General features: G+C 50.8%; 1 protein-coding gene across 5 annotated transcripts in view; it reads left to right on the forward strand.

Moving 5' to 3' along the window:
• The window catches only part of ACKR2 (atypical chemokine receptor 2), a 43,625-nt gene that overhangs the window by 18,109 nt on the left and 6,277 nt on the right, over nucleotides 1-19,239 (forward strand). For 2 of the 5 annotated variants that reach the window (XM_053669426.1, XM_053669425.1), the window contains exon 2: nucleotides 17,683-17,797. The gene's annotated coding sequence lies outside the window, so the exon portion shown is untranslated. The other 3 variants (XM_053669423.1, XM_053669422.1, XM_053669424.1) reach the window with 3 other exon arrangements.

The following is a 19,239-nucleotide window of genomic DNA, read 5'->3' on the forward strand; positions in this document are numbered from 1 at the left end:
TAGCGTGTGTACCAGAGATGGGAAATCTGCCATTTTAAACAAGGCAGGGGTTCTTAACTTGGGGGTCTGTGATGTAATTCAGGAAACCCTGAATCTGGGCAGAAAGAAAATTCACATTTTTATTTTGAGTAACAAAAGTAACACCTTCGATCATGACTGTAGGCAACAAAACCCAGTGCATTAGCAGGACATTGTCACAGGTATCTTGAAATGTCATTCACACTCATCGCTACGGCAGTCCTTGTAAGACCTGTCGCTGATCTCTTTAAATGTGTTAACAGGAGAATGCACGTACCACTGCAGCGTAAAGGTGTTTAAAAACACCTTCAGCCCTGGCTGGTGTAGCTCAGTGGATTGAGGGCAGGCTGCAAACCAAAAGGTCGCCAGTTCGATTCCCAGTCTGGGCACATGCCTGGGTTGCAGGCCAGGTCCCCAGTAGGGGCATGTGAGAGGCAACCACACACTGATTTTTCTCTAACTCCCTCCCTTTCCCTGTCTAAAAATAAATAAAATCTTTAAAAAAATACCCAAAAAACACCTTCACTATTTCAGGATTTTTAAACTTTTTGTTTTAAAATGAAAGTATCTTAAGATAACTGTAGACATGCATTTGTAAGAAATAACACAGAGCCACCCCACATGCCTCTCACCTGGTTTCCCTGAATGACATCTTGTAAAACCAGGCAGCGCCGCAGGGCAACCGGGAGTGGGCGCGGCTGTGCTCCTCGGAGCGAGTCCGGGTTTCCCCAGTGTGGTGTGTGCGCGTCTGTGCGTGCGCGTGCGTGGATGTGCGTGCGCGCGTGTTCAGCTTGGTATGATGTTATCATGTGTGTGGATTCAAGTGACCACCAGAACAGCTCTGTCACCACCAGGCTCCGTCATGTTGTCATTCTTTTGTTCTTCCCTCTGCGCCCCTCCCTGAGCCCTGCCCATCTACGAGTCTGTTCTCCATTTCTGCTGTTTTGTAATCTCAAGAATATCACGTTATGGAATCTGCACCCTTTTGAGGTTTACATAGTTTACATATTTGCAAAGGTATGCAACCTTTACTGATTGAGTTTGCTCCTTCCTTCCCTTGAGGGCTGTCCAAATAGTTGTGTAGATAATAGTGCGTTCCCTCCCTTCCTGAGTAGTGCGCCCCGGTAGGCAGGCACCAGACTCGTTCCACCATTTGCCCACAGAAGGACATTTGGGTTATTTCCAGTTCCAGGCTGTAACTGTTTTTTTAAACGTGTTTTGTTTTATGTTTTTTTAAATATTATTCTGAGAGGGAATCCAGCCCTTCGCCACACTGCCCCAGGGACCATTGGCACAAAACTTTGGCTCTTAGGCAAGAAGTCTGTATCTGCATATCATTCCCTTCTAGCCACAGGGACTGGGTGGGGACGGAGATGGGGAGAGGCAGCATTTAGAGCCTGGGCCAGGTCTCCTGTGCCGCCGGGTGGGACCTGAGGCAGCTGGTCTGTCATCTCGGCCACAGCCCCGAGCTGATCTCCACTCTAATGGGGGGCAGACAGGGAGGGGGAATGAGGGGGGCCCCGGCACACGGCACCCTGAAACCCAGTCGTCGCCCCCAGCCAAAGGAGTAACTGCCACACTCATGAGCGAGTCACAGGAGTGATTTTCAGGAGGCAGGTAGAGTAACGGGTCGAGCCTGCAGCTGGAGCCGCAGCAGTGGGCGGTGAGCCATGGGTGGGCCAGAGAATTCGAGGAAGCAGATGCTAAGAACCAGAGGTAACAGTGACAAGATGAGCTTCTGGGAATTGTAGCGAGGCAACAGTTCCCTGCCAGAGGCAAGCCCATTTCATTCCCATCGAAGGACAATGTGCCCTCAGCCCACACTGTGTTACACTTGACCTCACCTGCTGAGGATTTAGTCGGAGGAGTCAGGCCTCACACTGTGATAACCACTGAGATCCCCAGTCCCACCTCAAGTTTCGGGTGGAATTTGGGCTGCCTCCTGCTTGTTATGCCCACAGCTATCTGTGGTCCTTGCTGGCCTTGACAGGAGTCTGGTGGCCAAGTGCCAAGGAATGCCAGTGGGTAGGGAGCCAGTCGGGGGAGCAGGCTGCTAGAGCAAGGTCAGGGGCATGCAAGGGTCTGCGGGAGGAGACCATAAGTGGGCAAAAGGAAGCCGTCGCCATCGTACAACCAGGAAAGAATGAGCAGGTCTGGGCGTTGGCTGCCCGAGGCTGCTCACCTTCATGAGCAGAACCACAACCAGGCAGCCTGTGCCTCCAGCTGGATGAACGACACCAGCCGGGAAGCATCAAACCCGAATCAGATCAAACCCCCAAGTCTCCAGTGTCCATGAAACACAGAGCGCAGTGTCAGTCAACAGCAAGGACGCATTCAGCACAGGGCAGGCTGCGCAGAACCTCACATGCAGGATGGACACCCAGTTTCCTCAGGCAATAAGGAAAGATGGAGGTGGGAGAGAACCTATAGATTTTTAAAGATTTAAAAAATGCATCAGCCACTCACAGCATGTGGGCCCTATTTGGAACAAAGAAACTTAAGGGAAACACCAGTGAGGTCGGTGTCTGGGTTATTTGATGGTGTTAAGGAATTAATGTTACCATAACTTTTTAAAGGGTGACCCTGGTCACGGCCCTTATCTTTTAAAGACACACACTCAGGTATTTATAGATCACGTGATATGATTCCTGGTATCTGCTTCAAACAATGTAGAAAGGGGTGTGTGGGTAGAAGTGTAGGTGAAAAAGCTTGGTTACTAATAGATCACTCGAGGCTAGATCATGGACATAGGGGGGGTTCATGATTCTATTCTGGTACCCTGAGGGGTATGTGTTTGAAAATTGCCACAGTAAACAACTTACTAGAACCACAGAACTCACCTGGTGAGGAGAGAGAGCATCTGGTTGTGGAAGGGAAGTGCAGTCAGCCAGCTGGCTGGGGGTGGAGGGTAGGAGTTGGGGAGCCAGGCCACCCGGACTGGGAGAGGGACGGACTCCTGGGGAGGGCCTTCTGGGTGGAGAGACGGGGTAAAGGGGTGAAGGAGTGGTCAGGCAACGTTTCCAGTTCCAAACTGTTGATTGGCAGCCAGGTTTCAGTTTGAAAGTGTCGAAAAGAAAATAAGTTGAGGGGAATGAAATTGGATACAGAAAGCTGGCGGCTGCCCCCGCCTGCCGCCACTTCCAGGCTCAGCTGTGAGTGCTGCCAAAGATTTATAAATAGCCCCAGTAAAATCAGGGGACACTGAAGTTGTTCGTGAAACTTACTGTGCACACACCAAGGAGACAGTGTGTCAACTGGGCGCACACAAACCAAAACAGAATCAAGCCCAGGGGTAGTAGGTTGTTACAAAGCAGTTTATAAAGTGAGAAAGCGGCGAGTCTTTAGCCTTTACAGCAATTGGTTGTAATACTACAATTTTCTTAAATGATTAAAAACTTGGCCAGCCTTCTACCAACCTTGGGAAACAGTTCAAGTTTTGCTCATGATTTTTCAGAGGCATAAGCAAGAAATGACCAAGGTCAAGTTAACCTTGCAAAAGAAACTAAATTAAGTTTGTGTGTACGTCTAGACTGGTTTTGTCTGCTCTCGAAGTTTTCAAGGCTGATTTTTTTCTTTTCTTTTTTTTTTATTTTTATTTTTTACCATCACCACTTTCCAAAGCCCTACATGGCATTGTCTCCTTTGCTTGGTGCCCGAGGGTGTGCCCAGCCGCAGCTGCTTGCCTTCCCTGACGTCGGGCTGGCTGGCGGGGCGTCCTAGCCTCCACTCATTTGTTCCCAGAAGCACAGGTAGCAGTTTTCATGGGCAAAGTTCCGGAGCGAACAATGGGGGTCAGAGCTGATGGGACTATGGACATTGTCAAGTCCAACCCTCCATAACTGCTCTGCAGACAGGGGAACCGAGCCCCGGAGCAGCCCCAGGGAGTGGAGTCTGCGTACAAACAGCACTGGGGTACGTCTTCGATAAGAGCAGGTCACCTGGGGAGTCTGTCTGCATAGAAACAAGTGTTCACTCAACAGATTCATTGAGTGTTTACAGCTTGTCGAGTGCTGGCTGGGCTACACGGCAAGGGATCCTGAGATGGGTAAGAAAGAATTTTTTTCCTGGAACAGCTAACTAGGTCTGAGTTGGAGGGGCTGGCGGAAAGGGAGGAGGAAAGAGTTGAATAGAAGAGTCACATATGTTATGGCGGAGAGAGCAGGAGTGTGGGAGTCAGAAAGTCAGGGGGCCCCTCCTATGAACTGCGTGTGCGCTCAAGTGACCCTCCATCTCTGAGCCCTGGCAACCGTGTCAGCAAAATGGGCGTGGTGGCTTCAGCCGGGCCTAGCCCACAGAGAAAACATCTGGAGAATGACTGCATGAACTTTTACATGTAATTTATGGTTGAAGATGTTTTGACAAATGAGTAAAGATATTGATTCCAAACAAGTGTATTTGTACCAAGGTAAGGGACCGATCGATGAGTGGTGAAACAGTGACACCCCACCCACCCCCACCTTGGCAGAAAGAAGCCCCCACCCAAGACCCTGAGCACAAGACCCCAGGCAGATGTACAAAAGGGAGACAACCCATGTTGGGGGCCGGAGGGGGCCAGCCAGTGGGGTGATGCAGAAAGAGGACTCGGAGGCGGTGGGAAGGAGCTGGTCTGAGATTCTGGCACAACAGCTCATCAACACAGGCACTAACAAGACTTGCGGTTTAGAGATTCCAGTTTTAAGACCTCAGGGATGAATCAGACTGACTCTCCTGGGGCCTCAGCCCACAATCGGGTGACCTTTGCCCAAGGAAGACAGATGGAGAGAAAGGGACCAAGCGAGACACAGCGTAAGATGGGAGCCAACCTGGGAGCCAACCTGGGGCTCTTCCATCAAAAAGCCAGTTTGTCAAGAGCCGGCCGGGCTGTGGCGGCAAACCAACTGGCTAGCCCTTCATTTCCTGCTCTGTGTGGGCAAAGGGGGCCTGCAACACCAGCAGCCCCCCAGGTCACCTGGACGGATCCCTGCTAGTTTTACAGCCCGATGTTGAGGGGCCTCTTTTTCCCAGCCCTCCTGGTGCAGGCTGGGGAGCCTGGTGTTGGCCTGGGACCCCTTGCTCCTCCTGGGGCACCTCCACAACCAAGACATCCCTCCCGATTCTTAACTGCCACACCTGGGCATGGAATTAGCTCACCACGTCTCCATCCCTCCTACCAGTCTCCACATGGCTTCTTCTTTATGTCCTTAGTTAAAAGAGTTTTCTATTCAGCTCCTCTTCAGGCGGTCCTCAAGGGTGGTTACTGTATGATTTGGTTGTAATTTTGCTGTGGTCATGGAGGAGGTGAGCACAGTTTACTGTCGTTCACAGTTCCACCATCTTCCTCGCACATCGTAAAGAAAGGCCAAGAAGATGAGTTCAGGGGCTTCTCCCTTCAGTCCCCCTCCTCCTTGACTAGTTTCTCTAGCTGCTGGGCACTGCTATCACTGCTTTCTTACGGTAAAATTCCAACTAGTAAATATGCACATAGAAAGAACGATGGAAGTGGATAATCACCACTTGGCAAATACTCCAGTGTTTGTGGTCAGAGAGTGTCATCAGCGGACACGGCCCTGGGGACTGGTGGGAACAGCTGGCACTGTCCCCTGGGTGGGGAACACTTCCTCTGCACGAACTGACTTGGGCAAGTGCTGTCCAGCTGTCCACCCCTTGGGGTTCTCGGCAATTATCTCTGCAGCAGAGCAGAGAAGGGGGAGTCAAGAAGGCAAAACGCAGGATGTGAGGTTAGCTGGCCCCGCTCCCCGGCCGGACGGGGCCGGGACAGGGCTGGAGGTGTGACTGACGAGATCAGTGGGTGACGTGCGTCTACCTGGAACTCCCTGCCCCTGGAGTCTTCGCTGACTTCCCCTGCCTGGAACCTGCTCAGTGCCCACAAACAGGCCCAGCCCTTGCCGGGAATAGGTTTCAGTGAGTTCAAGGGAAAGACACTGCAAAGACCCTGCATTGCCCCCACGACCTGCCCTGTGTACCAGGGGATAGGTGCTTGATGGACGGTGGCTGCGAATTCAGCTCAACAGGAAACAGGTGGTTGAGATTACAAAAGAGGATGAGCCAACCGGAACAGCAAAATAATGGCGATAATGGAATAAAATGAACATCCTCGGGTTCACGCTGATAAATGAATAAATAGATAGGAGGGAGGGTCAGTTTTTTCTTAAAGTCAGATTCCCGTTAATAAATGTAGACGGGGTGATGGAAATAGACAATCACCACTTGGCCAATACCGCAGCACTGACTGTCAGAAAGTGTCATCAACAGATGCTAAAATTAGTGGGCGAAAGTATGGTAAGAAGCAGGATATTTGCACAGTTTTGAATGACCTCCTCACAAGATGCTTAGTAATTACACGTGAATAAATCGTAATTTTATAGTGAGACATTCTGGCAGACAGACACCACTTTTCCGAGTGACCAAAGTTAACACTGTCACTCCTGGGCCACGATGAAATCGTGTCCCTCTGGCATAATGGGCTGGGAGGACGCCGCATCACTTCTGTGGGGTCCCTGTCCGAATGCATACCCTCGGTCTACTTAGGAAGAAGCGTCAGACTGAAATTTGGGACATTCTGCAGTTCTTGAGAACTGGGGTGGTTAGGAAAGACGAAGAGAGACTGAGGCTGCGTTGTAGGACGGACAGACTGACACAGCAGCCGAAAGCAGTGTAAGGTTCTGCTTTAGACCCTGGACCAGAGAAAGGATGTTCGTAGGGCAGCTGCTGACATTTAAATAAGGTCTCTAGGATAGTGAATAATGCTGTGTCCATGTTCATCTCCTGGCTTAGAGCACGGTGCTGTGATTTATAAGACGTTAACATTAGGGGAAGCTGGCTGACGGGTATGCAGGAATTCTGTGCACTATTTTTGCAAGTCTAAAAATTACTTTGAAGTAAAAAGCTTTAAAAAGGAAGAGGAGGGTATGAGGAAAGAACCTGTAGCATCCCCAATGCGAGCAACAAATGTCGACGGAAGCTTTCAGGAGTTTAAGATGGAACTTTATTGGCCAAAGTTTCAAAGTTTTACCTGCGCAGGGGCGAACTCTCGGGGTGTCCAGAGACATGGTGCCAAAATGGCTGCAAATGAGAGTCGCTCCTGGCGCTTACAGCCTAGGGTTTTTATTGGGGTGAGCAAGCAAGCGAATACAGAAGCAGACGTAGCTGTTAGCAATTGGCTATCTCGAGAGAACACACATGGCTATGTTCTCTGCTTGCAACAATGGATACTTTTCTGCAAAGACAAGGTCATGCACAAGGCGGTTTATCTTGTTCAGCACTCTTTGTACTTTCTGTACTTAATGTCTTCCTTGCTGAGACAGTCTGGAGCCTGCCTCGGGTTCCTCTTGGCTACTTTTATCTAATTCCGGGCCTAACAAACCCAGGTTCTAGAACGTAACTGTTCCCCAGGACGGAACCAGGACACTATGGCTTTTGTTGGGCGGCTCCCTAGGCCTTATTCTCCCTACTGGTAACGGGCGTTTGGACTAGAGACTTGGAGACCCACCCACCTGGAAGGGCCCCCTGCCCTGTGTCGAAGTGAGAACCCACCGAGGGTTTGGTCTCCACTCTAGGTGGCCTGTGGACCCCAGAGAGAAGCAGATGTCTAGGTGCTTGGGCACTGCTCTGGGAACATGCATCTTTCACCATCCCTGTCAGAGGAGGGCACTGTCAATACGACTGGAAAACCAAGGCTCAGAGAGGTGAAGCCGCTGTATCTAGGTCACACAGAAGGTACACACAGAGCCAGACTCAAGCCCCACTCTGTGTGACCCCAATGCCAGTGCCTGTAACTACCTGGCATTATTCGATTGCTGCTCAATAGGGTAGAGGCAACAGGCATTCACCAGGCACCTGCTGCCCATCAGGCTGACAGTGAGGCCAGAAGTGAAGGTGGCTGAGACATTGACCCTGGACCACAGATGCTCTCCTGGCAGAGAGCTGCCCTCATAGTGCCCAACATACAGTGGGCAGTGCGTTACACACACACACTCATTCATTCAGGCTCTGCTCTTGCCCAGACCTGGGCTCAGGCCGGTGGGTCAGATACAGTCCTTACCCTGGGAGCTCCTGACCCGACAGGGGAGTGGGCAAGGAAATAGGCAGCTAGCTATGTAGAGACACATGCTGTGTTGGGAATGGTGGGGGGAGAGGGAAGATGGTTTAGGAAGCCTAGGAGATGAGAAGATTGCAGACACACCGTGGGTGAAGCCAACACTGTACCGCTTGAAGCAAGTTATAGTCAAAGAAGAAAAGCTGGGTCGGGTTCAAGGTAGGATGCTGCTGGGGATGAACGGAGTGGGAGGTTGGGAGGGCCGCCTAGATAGGGTGTTACAAGCTCCAGGGGTTCACCACTGGGGGTGTTCTATTCAAGGAGACGTGGTTGTCACAAGGTAGTTTAATTTACTTGCAGCAAATAGAGGAGACAGGATCTATATCCAAAGCTGTCTCCCAAAAGGGAGACTTAGCCATTGCTTATATACACTCTTCGGCCAATTACATGTTGATTTCTTCTTTGTAGTTGGCCTCACTCATCAGATTGGGTTCTTGTCAAGCTCATAGTGTTTACAGCTGCATCTGCAAAACAGTGTGCTACAGTTTAACATTTGGCAAGGCTGTATTTAATAAGAACTGCCCAGACTTAGAGACCCTTGTCCTCTCTAATGATTCCCCCCTGAGATTTGTCACTTTTCATCCTCAGGGGACTAGACTCGAGTATCATAATTCTGTAACCGCTTCCTGCTGAACAGGGGTGGCATGTGTCTTTGACGTAGAGGAGGGAAATTCTCTGGCCACCGGACTCATGAGCCTTGGGTGCCCTAGGTGCCGGGATTTGTTAGAGCAGGGGTGTACAAAGAGAGCGCAGCTCCGACAGGAGACATGTCATAAAAGGCAAGGCAGAAGCAGGGGAAAAACATCAGGGACCAAGACGCTGCCTCTTAAACTCACAAAGATGTCCGCGAGGGAGAGATGGGAAGGTGCTGTCAGGTTCGAACCTTCTTCCCATGCGATTCAGGACGCAGAGCCATGGTTTCTATTCAGGAATCAGTTATTGAGCTGCTAGGTCTATCCGGGACTTGGAAGGACAGGCAGGGTCTGGGCAGAAAGTGACCATGCAGACCCCAGTGGATGAAACACAGCAATCCCAGAGCGGGAAGGGACACCATATCCAGTCGGTGTTCCGTGATTACTCAAGCTCAGTGACACTCGCCATGTGGGCAATCGAAGAGCTGCTCCTCGTGACGCACCTCGGCCAGGGGAGGCAGGACAGCTCAGGAGGAAGTCCAGGCACAGCCCTCTGCCTCCGCTCTTCTGGGGCAGTGCACAACAGAAAGACCTCCTGTGGGGGCAGGAGACACTCCGGGGGTACAAACGTGTGTGTGTGTGTGTGTGTGTGTGTGTGTGTGTGTGTGTGTACAGGAGACACAGGCGGTGGGGAAGTCGAACACATGAGGCCACGTTGTTCAGGCCCACACAGCACGAGGCCCTCCAGGATCAGACATCCTGTTAGACACCATCCCCTAGTGAGCCAGCTGTATAGCTGCAGCTAGGAGACCAAAGCCCTTCTAAACATCAACAGACAGGGAGAAAGTACCACTAGCTCACAAACTCTCTGTCCCTCAAACCCACTGCCCAGGAGGCACTGGGATGAGCTTTCAGATGAGCAGATCATCTGGGGTCTGTATAACCCACAGATTCCATCTTTCCCAGACTGGCTACTCCCCAGCTTTGGAAACTGCTAGTAATCTTCCAGAGAGGTGTGGTCAGAGACATGTTTTCCAATAACACTGTTTGAGAGAAAGAGTGAGAGAGAGGAAGGAAGACAAAGAGGGAGAGAGAAACATTTCCTATATAAGCCCTGACCCAGAATCAAGACTGCAGCCAGGGGTATCGGGACGATGCTCTGACCAATGAGCTGCTGGGCCACAGCCAAGCTGGGCTTATTATCAGTGAGAGAAAACAGTGTGTGGCTGTGCAGCCAGGCTGGGCTGGGGCAGGGTGCCTTCAGCCTTCAGTCAGGATGTGTGGGGGATGTCCGGAGAGCGGAAGAGCTTAGGAGGAAGAAGGCATCCTCTGTACTTCCCTGAGTAAGAAGGACCCCAGACGCTGCAGCTGTCCTCCTGCGCACATCTCCAGGCAAGTGGATCTGGCTCTGGTACGTTATGTCCACTTTCAGAGTGGGCAGGGGCGGGGTCCCTGCTTAGGGACTGCAGGGAGAGATTGAACGCGGTGGCCTGGCACACAGGGCAATGGGTGGGGAGAGGGAGGTGTTACCAGGGGTCGCTGGGCAGCTTTCCTTTCCCTCCACGGCGTCTGTTGGAGCAGTCGCCCCAGGGGCTGGGGAGTGAGGTGGTCTGCTGGCCACTTCCCAGCTTGACTCCAGCTCTGACAATCTGCTTCATGGAATCTGAAAGCCCCTGAGAGTTGGTATCAGACATGGCTGAGCAACCTCAGGCGTCTACTCTCCTCTCTGGGCCTCAGTTTCCCCAGCTGTACTATGATGCAGACAGACAAAATGGTTTTTAAGGGTTCCCCCCTCCCAGGGCGGACGTTCCCCAGCTCTGTGATGTTTTGCACACATCCACGGTCTTTCCCGGTGCTCCCCATCCTCTCAGGACTGCCTCCCAAATCTCAGCCTCTCCTTCTTCCCCGAACAGTCCCAGGACCCCCCCTTATCCATGCCAGATGGAGCCAAGTGTCATTTTAGTGGCTGGAAGAGAAACCGATAGTCATTGCCGTGCATTCATTTATCACAAAAACTCCCCCAAGGAGGCATTTTATAGGTGAGAAAACTAAGGCTCAGAGAGGTTAAGTAATTTTCCCAGGGCTAATCAGCCGTTAAGAAGTGGACTGACCTATGCTGTCTACCATGCTGTGCTATGCTGCGTGTGCCACCCTCCCGGGGCTGTTGGTTGTGTTCCATTTTGAACCAACATAATGCTGAGGTACAAATGCAGGGAGCCCCAGAGGTAGACTTTCAAGCAACCACAGCAGAGGCTGAAAAGTGAGAACAATTCGGGAAAGATGTGAAAACCCCAATTTCTTTAGCTGCAACAGGTCTTTGAAGAGTCAGGCTCAAAGACTGCTTAGTTTTTATTCACTGACATAAGCTTTGAGAGGAGGGGTTTCCTTGTGGTTTATCACTGTCACAAACATCCCCATTTCCTGATGAGGGCCAGGAAAGCACTGAATAATAATGTGAGGTCCCGGGGGAATTGCTGTGGGGAGCAGGCAGACCTCACCTTCCCCGGGGAACAGGAGGCAGCATGTTAACGGAGGAGACTCCTGCCCTGCTGGAGACTGGAAAAGACCACTCTCCTCCAGCCAGACTCCGATTCTACACGTCTAGGGAGGTTTCGTACAGCAGACAGGGCTCTGGGCGTGAACACAGACAAGATACGCCAGGACGGTCCCGAGGGTAATTCCAAGATGGTGGTGGGTGGGGAGGGAGTCTAGGGTCATGGGGTGTTTTTTAGCCTCTCTTCTATTTTTTCTAGTATTTGCACATTTTACATTGAGCATATATTACTATTGTAATTAGGAAAAATAACATGTTTAAAAAGGGAAGAGAGAAAGACAGCGACTGTTCAGTGGTCCAGGACTCAGTCAGTGGTCAGAGCCGTAGGGTCAGCTCTGCCCAGCTTGTGGTGTGGCCCTGGACTTCTTGTGAAACCAGGGAGGTGGCACCTGCTGCCTCTTCCCAAGGGAGCCAGGGGGACCTGCAAGGACCGGGGTGTGAAAGAGCGTCGGGGAGTACAGAGCTGCGTGAACATGACAAGGGTAGTTACTACTGTTTTTCTTGTATTTTTTACACTGTACTGAACCCAAATGCAATGATTTTCATGGTGGACCACGCAGAGGGCAGCTGTCTCCCTGTGAATCTAAGGAAAGGGCTTACCCCAGCGTCTGGTTCAGGACACAGGCTCTGGGGCCAGCGACAGGGGCTTGATTTCCAGTCTTGAAATCCACTTGCTGTGTGTCCTTGGGCACATTACTCCCCCTCTCTGAGCCTCCTTTACTCATTGGTAAAATAGGAATAATGGGAATAATAAATAGGCCCATAAGGTTGTTGTGAGCAGTTAAGTGCATTAATACATATAGACTTCCAGCTAAGATGGAGGTGCCTCCTTGCACAATTACGAGAAAGAAAACAAAAGAAACTAAAAACAAAAACAACCAGAACTGCCAGAAAATCAAACTATGTGGAAGTCCGATGACCAAAGAGTTAAAGAAGAAACATTTGTCCAGACCGGTAGGAGTGGCGGCCTGGCAGCTGGGGTGGAGAGGGCCAGGCAGGTGATGCGGGCTTGGCAGTCCCACATCTGCGTGTGGATAAACCAGGAGGGACAACTGGAGAGTGAGATAAACCGCACAACCCTGGGTTCCAGAGCAGGAAAAGAAAGTCTCAAAAACCTGTGACTGTAAAGACCTGTGAGGGTTACTGTGGCAGGAGGAACTCTAAGCCTCACAGGAGAGTTCGTTAGAGAGACCCACAGGGTCCTAGAATGTACACAAACCTTCCCACTCAGGAATCAGCACCAGAAGGGCCTAATTTACTTGTGGGCAGCAGGAGAAGTGATTGAAAGCCCCTTGAGAGCTGAGCAAGCGGCGTTGTCCCCTCTCTGACCACTCTCCCGCGTACAGCAGGGAGGTGCGCTGCCCCGCCCTGGTGAATATCTAAACCTCCACCCTTACAACATAACAGGTCCACCAAGATGAAGAAATATGGCCCAAATGAAAGAACCGATAAACTCCAGAAAAAGAACTAAGCAATGAAGAGATAGTCACCCTATCAGATGCAGAGTTCAAAACATTGGTAATCAGAACGCCTACAGAAATGGTTGAGTATGGTCACAAAATAGAGGGAAAAGTGAAGGCTATGCAAAGGGAAATAAGGGAAAGAAACTGGGACTCAAATCAACGATGTGGAACAGAAGGAAGAAAGAAACATTCGACCAGGACTGAATGAAGAAACGACAATTCAAAAAAATGAAGAGAGGCTTAGAAACCTCCAGGACAACTTTAAACATTTCAACATCCACATCATAGGGGTGCCAGAAGGAGAAGAGGAAGAGCAAGAAATTGAAATTTTATTTGAAAAAATAATGAAGGAGAATTTCCCCAAGCTGGCAAAGGAAATAGACTTCCAGGAAATCCAGGAAGCTCAGAGAGTCCCAAAGAAGTTGGACCCAAGGAAGCACACACCAAGGCACATTATCATTACATTACCCAAGATGAACAATAAGAGAATCTTAAAAGCAGCAAGAGAAAAGAAGACAGTTACCTACAAAGGAGTTCCCATAAGTCCATGAGGTAGTTTCTCAAAAGAAACCTTGCAGGCAAGAACGGGCTGGAAAGAAGTATTCCAAGTCATGAAAGACAAGGACCTACATCCAAGATGACTCTATTCAGCAAAGCTTTCATTTAGAATGGAAGGGCAGATAAAGTGCTTCTCAGATAAGGTCAAATTCAAAGAGTTCATCATCACCAAGCCCTTATTATATGAAATGTTAAAGGGACTTATTTAAGAAAAAGAAGATCAAAACTATGAACAGGAAAAGGACAACAAACCCAGAACTTTCAAGAACTGAACCTAAAAAGGAAAAAACAAAAAGTAAGCAAACAACTAGAAGACAAACAGAATCACAGAAATGGAGATCACATGGAGCGTTATCAGCAGGGAAGGGGATGGGGGAAACTGGGAGAAAAGGTACAGGGAATAAGAAGCATAAATGGTAGGTATAAAAGAGACAGGGGGAGGGTAAGGACAATATGGGAAATGAGAAGCCCAAAACCTTGTATGTACGACCCATGGACATGAACTGAAGGGGGGAATGTGGGTGGCAGGGGAGGTGCAAGTTGGAGGGGAATAAAGTGGAGAAAAAATGGGACAACTGTAATAGCATCATTAACAAAATACACTTTAAAAATACATACAGAGCTTGGTGGATGGGACCACAACTGACTTCTTTTTTTCATTTATTAATTTGAGAGAGAGACATCAATTTGGTGTTCTACTCATTGATGCACTCATGGGTCGTTTCTTGTATGTGCCCCAACCAGGGATCGAACCTGCAATCTTGGCGCATCGTATGACGGTCTGACCTAATGTGCTAACTGTCCAGGGCCACTCTTTGCTTCCTTTGAGAGGTAATGTCACTTAGTGTTTGAGAGCCTGGACTCTGGCTTTCAGTTCCCGACTCTACTGCTCACTTGCTCCGTGATACTGGGCCAGTTCCCAATCCGCTCTGTGCCCGTGTCCTCAGCTGTAAAAGCGGGCTAATAACAGTATTCAACCTCCATGAGGTAAGTGAGAGGATAAATAAGTTGGTGTATGCAAATCCCCCTGCCCCAGCGTCCAAACACACTGGCAGGGCCCCGTGGTGGTAGCTGTTATATGATTGTGTCGGACTTAATCCTCACAAAGTCCTTGGCTGTACTTATTTTATGGGTGAGGGCACAGGCCCATGGAAGTCAAGGGCTCCTGGACAGAAGCGCTGACTTCACCTTGGGACCGTCGGGGCAAACTGAGTGGGGCTCGGAGACCCAGCCCTGCCCCGAGCTAGTCACTCCCGAGTTTTCTCCCTGCGGTCATTCCGGTGGCACTGGCTTCTTTCATACCTTTCTCATGAGGCTGTCACTTCCTTTTCCTGTTTTCCATTCACAGAGCATCTGCCTCCCAGCCGACCTATTCCGGGTCCTGAGTGATAGCAGCTTGTCTGTCTCTTCTCCAACGCCAGTCTCCCTGCTTCACCCCTATTTCTTAATGAGCTAGCCCCGACTCTGGGCCTGGTTCCACATCTCCACTCTGCACTTACTAGCTACGTGGCCTTAGGGAAGTTCCTCAGCCTCTTGGTGACTCAGTTTTCTCCCAGGTACAATAGAGATAAGAGTTTCTGCCTCGAAGTGTTAGTGCAAGGATCAAATGAATGCATGTGTGTGAAATTCTGGGAACAGATCCCGGCTCCTAGTCAGTACCATGTAGGTGGTGGGGGTATCGCTGCTGCCGCTGCTGCCTGCCCGGTGCGGTTTAATACCCGATGCCAGAAGGAGGGAAATGGAGAGCCCCACACTGTTAACCAGTCCCCCAGAGGCAGGTTGTCCGCCACTTGTGCCCCCACATCAGAGCACTTTCTGCATCCAGACCCTGCGGTCAGGGTGTGAGTAATGTCACAGCTCCTGCCTCAATGGTCCCAGCCGCAGGCCAGGCTGGGACCTCGGGATGGGAATGCCGGAGGTACAGGCAGAGGCGGGCCCACCCAAACGGGGGCGGGGCCCTGTCCAGGCCTTGGGACTCCATCCCTCCGGGTCCCTCGCCTGCTTCGGGAGGACTGAGTGGGATGGAACAGGGATAGCCGCAGGGCACATGCCGTGACACTGGTCCAGGGAGGCTGCACCAGCTGGAAGTGGCATTTGAATGTGACTCAATGGAATAGTGTGGGCTCTGGGCCAGTCACGCTGCACGGTCACGGGCTCCCAAGGCTGCTGGGACAGAGCCAGCCTGGGCGGAGAAAACACTTTCCAGGAGGGTCTTGGCTCAGCTGTGTCCTGGGTGCCGTGGGGTGGCAGGAAACCAGGCAAGGAACAAGTGAGCAGGGAGAAGGGAGGGGGAGAGGTGGCTGCGCTGATTAATCCCAGGATCCTTTGGCGAGTGCGTCTCAGCTGCCAGCAACCCCGGGGGAGACTCCAGTCCATCACAGGAGGCCAGTTGACCCTGCAAAGGTGACTCTGCTTTCAGGAGCTGGATACGGAGGCTGGCAAGTGACCTCCTGTGAGGGCTTGGGGGGTGGGAGCAGGGGTCACACTGGGGCAGTGGCCCTGGCAGGCTTCTGGGAAGGGAGGGTTCAGGTCACATTTTAAAGGATATGACTTTTAAGTTGTAAGGAAGCCAGCAAAAATGACTATCCACTGGAAGTGATCTCAAATGTTAGTTTTGGTTTTATATTTTTGAAAGCTGGGGTGGCCTCTGCGGTCCCTTTCAATATTGTTTATTTGTTCCCTGGTCTCCGCCGCACTGTGGCCAGCACTCTCAGCACGGGTGTGCTGAGGACACCTGAGAGGGGATCTACCTGTGACCCCGTCCTTGAGCTCTTGGCTCAGGAGGAGGGCAGCTGTGGGACTGATGTGGAAGGTGGAAGAGGGAAGGTGGTGGGAGACAGACGGGGTTCGGTCCAGCTCCACGGGGTCCTGATAAGGGCTGTGTTGGTAAAGGTGGCGGGGTCTGGGGCACACACAGGAGATGGGGGGAGCTCCAGCTCGTAACACATGCCATGGTGTAAGCATTCCCACCATGATCTATTTCCAGCTACCAATGTGCCATCAGTGAAAGTAGAATTGATTAATTCCATGGCTGTCGGCCGAATGCCTCCCAGACGTGGCACAGCTGGCTCCAAGTCGTGACTGACTTTGAAGCTTCTCTGCCACTCGTTGCTGAGGCTAGAAGTCCTACTATCATAGGCTCATCTTTCACATCCAAGTTTAGTCCCTGTTGAAAGGGGAGCTGGGAGGAAAGGGTTATCACATCTACCTTGTGTTGCTTGAGCCATTTAATCCTGGGTCCATCATTCAGCTGGTACAAAGCTGTGGACATCGGGGCTTCACTTCTCCAAATGTCAAGTTTCCTCATCCGGAAAATGGGGATCATAGTAATGCCACTTCCCAGAACTGTGGTTAAGATTAGATACAAAATTGCACATGAACATGTAGTTCATAGAAGGAACCCAACCAACACGGCTGCCTCCCTGTCTAGACGGGTGGGGCCTTACCCTCTCTCTCTTCGCCTCAGCGGAGACCTCTCTGAGAGGCCTTAAGACCCTCAGGAGGACACAGGACTCTCTGGCCAGAGATTCTTGCTAAGTCAAAGCTAGAGCCAGCCCAGGCCAGCAGCCTCAGACATATTCACCAAGAGGATGATGTTGTTGCCCTAGAGACAAGCTATGGTTTGCCTCTGTGCCCTTGGCTTCCTTGTAGGCGAAGCTCAGCTGACCTTGCCCTTGCTATCCCTTGGGGCCTTTTGAAAGGATCCCACTGTAGCCTGCACAGAGTTCTTTGGATTCCCCAAAAGTTCTACCAAGCTTCACCTGGGGTTGCCTTACTACCTGCTAATTCATACTAGGATGTAAATAACTGATACCTCCATTTGTTTCACTTAAGGTGTTGCTGGGTAAACTAAATGAGTTCAGGCAATTGGAAAAGTGAAAACAGAGCAAAGGAAAAACCAGAATGGGGCTAGAAGAGCGGTTCAGGGTCGGGTGAGGGGGGTAACAGAGACCTAAGGACAGGCAGAACCATGGGTTCATGGCTCAGTCCAGCCACTGACTACTCACTGAATGCTTTGCATAAGTTGTTCCCCTTCTCTGAGGCTCAGTTTCCCCGCCTGTCAGTTGAAGGAGGTGGACATGATGTGCTCTCACTCCCTCGTTCTGAGATGCTTAGAGCACAAAAGGTCACAGCAAGGATATATTACCTATTGCCACTGTATCAAATACCACACAATCGGTGCCTTAAAACAACCCAAATTTATCGTCTTAATGTTCTAGAGGTCAGAAGTCTAAAATGGGTCAGCAGGGCTGCATTCCCCTTGAGGATCAGGGGGAAATCTGTGCCTTGCCTCTCCCAGCTTCTAGAGAAGCGTTGTCTTCGACGGCGTTACTCTGACTTCTGTTCCCATCTTTGATTCAGGTGTTTCCGCCCCCTTCCCACGAGGACATCTGTGATTACGTCAGATCATCTAGGACACCCTCTCCATCTCAAGGCCATTGACAATCACATCTGTGAAGTCGCTGTTGACACACAGGTAACATGTTCTCAGGTTGCAGGGATTAGGATGTGGACGTCTCTGGGAGGCCGTTACCTGTGGACCACAGGGATGCGGAGTTTTGCTTTGCTCATTAAAGCCTTTAAGGCATTAATGGTGGACTCTAAGGAGGCTAGACCAGCCGAGGAGGGCAATGTCCTGGCCAGCTGAGACCTCCTGAACCCAAACCACACCTCTCTCAGGTGGCCCCTTTCTGTAAGCTGGATGGGTCGGAGCAAAGGCCAAGGATGAGACAGAGTAGGGACAGGACACTGTTCCTGGAGTCTGTAGACTCAGGATTCACCTGGAGCTCAGCCAGTGACTTCCTATGAGATTGTGAAAAAGTCACTTTGCTCCTGGGTTAAATGGTGCTGACAGGTCCTCCCTGGTTTGCCTTGCAGGACTGCCATAGTGGGTCTGAAGGTGCCTGGCCAGATCCCAGGTCTGCATGGGGGTGTGGCTGCTGTTGTTGATGAGAGTGATGGGAGGGGCTGGTGGCCTCAGTCCCAGAGTGAAAAACCAGGAGGCCCTGAGAGGAGAGGGAACAGCGTGTTCTAGGTGGTGTGGTCTAACCTAGGGCCTGCTGTCCTGACATCCAGCTTTGATCAAAGCAATCAGGTTTGGTTGTTTGTTAAAGAAAAAGTCAAAGACTTTGAGAACCCATGTCAGGTTCAAGTTCAGTGCTGACAGACCAGGACTGCTGGTGTTTAATCAGGGACAACTCCTGACTGAGAAATCCTAATCAGGCCCAAGCACAGAAGAGTGTTTCCTCCTTCAAACCTCAGAAGCTCACAGACTCCCAGTCATGTGTTGGGGGAATCTTTCCTGCTGCTCAGAAAAGGGAGAGGCTCAGGGACAGGAGACCCCAGGTGCACAGGCAGAATGGAAGACCAGGAAAGGAAGGTATAGGGCCAAGTTCCTGAGGCCAGTCAAGAGCACAGCCCGGCCCTGGAGAAAGCCACCCACTCTGAGCTCCTGGGGTGGTGACAGGGTGTGTGTGTGGCTTTCACAAATATCTGGCCCGGATGCCATGCCAGGAGCCCGAGGGTGGGACAAGGAGTGGGAGGGCGTCAGGGTTCCCCTGGGACAGGCCCCGCCTCCGCGGCATCCCCATCAGCTCTGAGATCACAGTGTCAAGGAAACTAGAAGCATCAACACTTATTTCAAAATTCCACCTGGAAAAAAATAGACAAAACTTCTATCAGGAAGGGCTGGGAAAAATGTGAACAACATCTGTGTAAAAAGCTAAAATTGTTACTATATAAAACCATTTGTAAAATGCGAATCCCACTCATTAAAACAACAAATTATTCACAAAAGGAATATAAACTGGCATTGAATGTATTAAATAATCCCGTCTTGAGGACTTCCGGCCAAGATGGAGGTCTAGGTAGCTACCCTTTGTCTCCTCACACAGACAAAAGAAAAACAATGACATATTT

Source organism: Artibeus jamaicensis, unplaced genomic scaffold, assembly GCF_021234435.1.
Source record: "Artibeus jamaicensis isolate MK-2021 breed Jamaican fruit bat unplaced genomic scaffold, CSHL_Jam_final contig_519, whole genome shotgun sequence".
Lineage (NCBI taxonomy): Eukaryota > Metazoa > Chordata > Mammalia > Chiroptera > Phyllostomidae > Artibeus > Artibeus jamaicensis.